This window comes from Arachis duranensis, chromosome 9, assembly GCF_000817695.3.
Source record: "Arachis duranensis cultivar V14167 chromosome 9, aradu.V14167.gnm2.J7QH, whole genome shotgun sequence".
Classification (NCBI taxonomy): Eukaryota; Viridiplantae; Streptophyta; class Magnoliopsida; order Fabales; family Fabaceae; genus Arachis; species Arachis duranensis.
The window spans coordinates 108,401,776-108,407,433 of record NC_029780.3 but is presented as its reverse complement, the minus strand read 5'-3'; the positions used below and the strand labels follow the sequence as shown (position 1 = coordinate 108,407,433).

Here is a 5,658-nt window from a genome sequence, read left to right as displayed (position 1 = left end):
AACCTCATGCCCACGAGAATATGGAAAGAGGGAAGAAAATAGAACACATAACGCTAAGTTTAAGACATATAGAAAACTGAGAGAGATGTTATACATTTCTAATTCGGCTTAATTCACAATAATGGGTAGGTTTAGAAGTGAACGATGCAAGATTAACATGCAAATGCAAAACAAACAAAAAAGATCAAAGACCGTATATGATTTTAAAAACATGACATGACAGAACAAAACACAATCACACAAAGCATAAACACAAAAAAATAAAAGATTTTTATGTTTTGTTTAATAATAAACTGAATATAAGATATAATAAACAATAAAAAGTCTAATTTACCTTATATTTTCTTTTATACAAAATTTAAAATATATATAATATTATGAAAAATTAATAGTGACAACAAAAGAAAAAATAAATTATATCTCTGTCTAATGTCATAAAATACATTAATTTAATATTTCAAAATACAATATTTTTGTCTATACCTCATGTCTCCGTGTTTTATGCTTTACTTTTATTGTCTATTAAAGACATACTTGGAAGAAAAAGTATATCTTTTTAAAAGTGCGAGAAGATACACAGAGAGAGAAGCAGATCAAATAAAAAAGGGAGAGACAGAGAAGCTCGTTGGGAGAGGAAGGAAAAGTTGAAGGAGAAAAAAAGGAAGGAAAGTTTAGGTAGAAAGACAAATTGATAGAGAGGAGAGTAGAGAGAAAATGGTGTTGTTTTCCTAACAGTCAAGCTTTCTGTCTTTGTCTTTCCTCGTGGGAGAAGTTGCTGGGAGGAGAATCGGAAAAGAAAGAGGACACGGTGAATTCCAGTTAAAATGTAGTTGTTGGTGATGTGCTATTTTTTTTCTTCATCTACTTAATCTTCGATCATTATTTCATCTATTCTGTTTTATTGTTTATTATTTATAGAAGTGTTTTTTATTGTTAACAGTTAATGGGTTTTTCTCCCTCTCTCTCCCATCTTCATTTTCTCTGTTTTTTTAACTTAGTCCCAAACCTTAAGAACCAAAAAAATAATTATCCCTTTAATTCAATAATCAAAATGGTTAGGCGATGTTAAATTTTAAATTAAATCCATTTCTCTTCTCCTCTACCTTAACACTCAGAAATAGTATATATTCACATGACAAGAATGATTTTACCACTGCCATCTTAACATAAATTTTTAGTGAACTAATAGTTTTATAGTTATACTTAAATTTAATTATTTGAGTTAAATTATTATTATTATTATTGGTATGGTTTTAATTGGAGTACTAGATGTTAAACTATTATTGTTGTCGTAATTCTTAGAGTACTTGATGTTAAATTTTTTATTATTGTTGTTATCGTTAATGTTTTTTTATCACTCTTATCAGGAGAAGTTGAGAAGATATTAATGTGATCTATAGAGAGTATGCATCAGAGGAATTAAGATCATCACCTGTTAATTCTGATGATAATCACCTATTAGAAATGTTTATGTTCGACGGAAAGATCATAAAGTTGAACATGCTTCAGAAAGGTACGTTTTTTTCCTACATGTGCATTTGAAAAAACAGTATTAACAAATCAAGACGTTTGATATTTCAATTCAATCAGGATCTTCTCTCCTTACATTCTCAAATGTTATTTCAGGTGAGAGGTCTATATGAAAATTATTTCAACTCCAAACTTTAAATCATCAAGAAAGAAAGAACTAAATTATTGTTCTTTTAAATATTTATTTTATTTCGTAGATAATTTTATTTTATAATTTGTATAGTTCTTCTCTTACAACAAAAACTCTTCGGGTTGAATATACAATCTTTTTATCTTAGAAAAATTATTAATGAAACGTTGGATTTAGTTATATAAATGGTTGCTTATTTATAATTTATGAACTCTATTTTCAGAGATGATAAAAATACTATTTTAATTAATTTTAAAAGTTAAATGAATTATTTTGAATGTTATCTCTATTTGTTAACATTCGAGTAAGATTTCTGTGTTAATGGTATTAATTATTAATTTGTGATCGACTGAAAAATTATATATTTTAATTTTTTATTTTAAATTGAGAAACTTTTTAAAATTATTAAAAAAACTATTTTGATTATCTCTATAATTTTTTACTAGTGAGCTTTTCTTTTAATGAAATTGCTAAAAAAACATCGTTTATGGATGGATCTTACTGACGTTATGTTTTTTAAACACACTCGTCACTATTATTTAAAATAGATATTTAAAAAGTTTTAATAAATATACTATAAAAGTAAAACCTTGTTTAAGTATTTAATTTAAAAAATGTATATTTAGTACTTTGACCAGTACAATGCAACATGTGTTAGAAAATTTTTATTTAAAAAATTAAATAAAACAAATATATATTAATAAAATTTAAATTAATTTAACTATTCTTTTAAGAAAAAACTTTTCATATTAGTAAATCTTAACAAATATTTGTGAAAATTTTATATTATAAATCTTTTATATATTAGCAATATCAATTCTAAAATAAATTATTTTTTATTTTTTTGTATTATCTTTTAGTTTGACATTTCAATAATTAATTTACAACAAATTTAAATTTTATTAAAAATTTGATGTTGGTCAATGATAAATTATCATATATGTATAAGATAAAATTCAAACTCTCAATATTTATTTAAAAAATAAATAAATTAAATACTCATATAGAAGAAGTCATAGCTTCATGAACAAACACAGAAGTGTGTTGACAAGTTGGTTTCTATCATACTGCTATCATTGATATACTTATAAAATGGGTACTTTTCTTCACAAATTAGTTGCAATTTTAACTCATACTTTATTAATTAAGTCTCATATATCTAAAGTTACTACTGCTTTTAGAGGCATTGAGTTTTTAACTCTCATCTACTCACTACTGCTAAGCCAAGTGGATTATTGTATATTGCTACGTTAAAAATTATATATATTTAATAAACGTTTCAAATAATCTAATTTACATTTATTTAATTTATAATTTGTATATTTATTTAATTTAATTTTATCATATTATAAAATACTTAAATTTTTATTTATTTTCTTATTTAAGTATAATATATTTTTTATTATTTAATAAAATTAAGACTTAATTTAAAAAAATTTTTACTTTTTAAAAGTAGTTTATAAAAGTTAATTTTTAAAAGAGGCTTTTTAAAAGTTATAGTATTTATGTTTGGTAAATTAAATCAAAAATAGCTTTTAATAAATATAAGCAACATCAATTGTATTTGGTAAAATAGTTTTTAAAATTTAAAAATACTATAATAGACATAAATGTAAGTATTAAATTTGAAAATTAGTTAGACTTTTAAATTTTGAAAAGTACAAGTCAACTTTAAAAAGCTATATCCTAGGTGCTTTCAAAAGTACGCCAGTCTTTTAAAAACTGCAAACATAAGCACATAATTTTTTTGATTTACCAAACATAGAATGAGGAGTTTGAACTTTTAAAAATCACAAGTACCTCTTCAAAAAACTTTACCAAATCAAACTAAATATACTCTTATTAAAAATTTCTAGTTTCTTAATATATTATATATGTATTCATTGTTTTGTTCGTTCTATTTGTTTTAAATTTATTTATTATGATGGTAGATAATTTGAAACTATAAGTTATTATTTGTATTTGTATTTTTTATTTTTTATCTTTTAAATATAAATTTTTATTATAATTTTATATATTTTTTTAATTGTGATCGACTAGTTTAATAATTTATTTATTGAAACAATAATTTAGTGACCTAATAGTATAATCAATTTGATTAACAGTTTAATCAGATAACTATCTACCGTGGAAGCATTTGTCTCTATTGAATTTTAGAAAAAAATAATTGTATATACACGTGTATATTATTCCGATTGTAATAATATGTTTGTCCCTACACTTAAAATATTTTTATTTATATAAAAAGTTTTATGTTATTAAATATCAACGATAAAAAATTATTGTATTATTTTTCAGTTTGTGTAGGCAAAGGTCTTATACCACATGATACAGGCAGTATACGAGAAGCACTTAATAAATTCACCAAATAATTTCAGAAATTTTTCGATAAGGAGTCCCGTTGAGATACCAAATTATCAACAGAGGTACGTTGTTATCCTGTAAAATATGCATGCATGTCATCTAAATGTTTCACGGGTTCAACATGAATTCTGGGATCTGGGTCATTGGGTGGCTTAACATGGGGGACAACTTCAACCCGATCATGGATGGGATTTTAAGTACGCTTAAATAAAAAAAATTAGATTACGACGGGCACGTTAAACCCAAGTGTCGACCGTTTTACAATTACAGAAGAACGAGATCAGGGCAATAATTACGGTGAATCTGACCAGCACACCTTTTAACAAACTCAAAGAGTGTGTGTTGAGTAAGACAGAGTCATGGATGATGAAATCAAAGAAGAATACCTAAGTCAATCGGTTGGTAGCATGGTTCAACGAGCCTACTAGCCCCAAGTTATTATTAGGATGCTTCCTTTTTTGTTTTTTATTTAGTTACATTGCGAGCATATGTGGCAATTGAAGTTTGTCTTACTCGCAAATTAAGATTTCGTGTGTTTATGGCCTTTGCCTTTATGTTTCATCTTTCATGTATGGACGTGTGTTGCACTTTCTAGGACAGATTATATATATATATATATATATATATTAGATAAAATATTTTTTAATTTTCACCTCTCTAGCCATCAACTAAATACGCACCAGTGAGTAAATACAAATCTAAATGCTCTCAATTAATAAGATTAGTTATCTTTGCGGTGCATAAATGCATTTTTTTAAAAAAACGAAAATGGATATCCATAAGGATAAGATGCGACTGTTTAGGCCGAGGGAACTAGATTCGAAAGGGCGCAGTGGAATCATAAATATGTCGGCACACGTATTTACTACACTACTGGATAACACCGTCATACGCATAACCCATTCCAAGCCCTCGTCCAACGGAAAGTTGCAATGTCTGCTACCGTCGACCTACCCCGCGATGTTTGGTTAGCCATAGCCATTAAAGTCGCGTCAAACTCGATTGAGGACCTGTGCAAGTTCCGTATGATGTGTTGCACTCCGCGCTTTGAGGTGCTTTGAGCATCTGTTTCAGAAGGCGCTGATGCTACAGAATGCAGCAAGCAATGGCTTCGACGCTGCCAAGTACGCAGTTTCAATGGAGTTGCTCAGTTGAAAGGACAACAACGAGGCAAAAAATGGTTTGAAACTATTTCGCATGCTTGAAGCGGGTGGTTTACTCCCTGCGTGTTACTCGAGTTGCTTGCGGTCTGTGAGTCGACCAAATGCTTGACTCGAGGCCACATGGGTCTTCTGTATGACTTCAGCCGAAGGCGGCAAAGCGAGGCTCCGTCCATGGTGTCGGAGGTGCGGACCATATTCCATGCATCTAATATTAGGTGGAACGATACGTAGACATACCTAGGGTTTAGGGTTGCCATATTATAGTTGACAGATCACACTGAGTTTAGGATTGCCATATAATTAAATAATATATTGTTTATCGTATAATGAATGCTATATTTTTTATATATCAATGACGTAAATATTTGACAGTGATTTATATTATTTAGCCGATTACTCCTTCATAAATCCGAAACCAACCAAATCCCAATAAATAACAGGCAAACCGTGTCTTGGTTAAATCGATACTTA

General features: G+C 27.8%; 1 long non-coding RNA gene across 1 annotated transcript; it reads left to right on the top strand.

The window, feature by feature from the left end:
- Window positions 1-570: 570 nt before the first annotated feature.
- LOC127741422 (uncharacterized) lies at window positions 571-4,618 on the top strand. Its single transcript, XR_008002467.1, has 3 exons — window positions 571-826; window positions 1,368-1,513; window positions 3,959-4,618. It is a non-coding gene; the product is annotated as an uncharacterized LOC127741422 (long non-coding RNA).
- The last annotated feature ends 1,040 nt before the right edge of the window (window positions 4,619-5,658 follow it).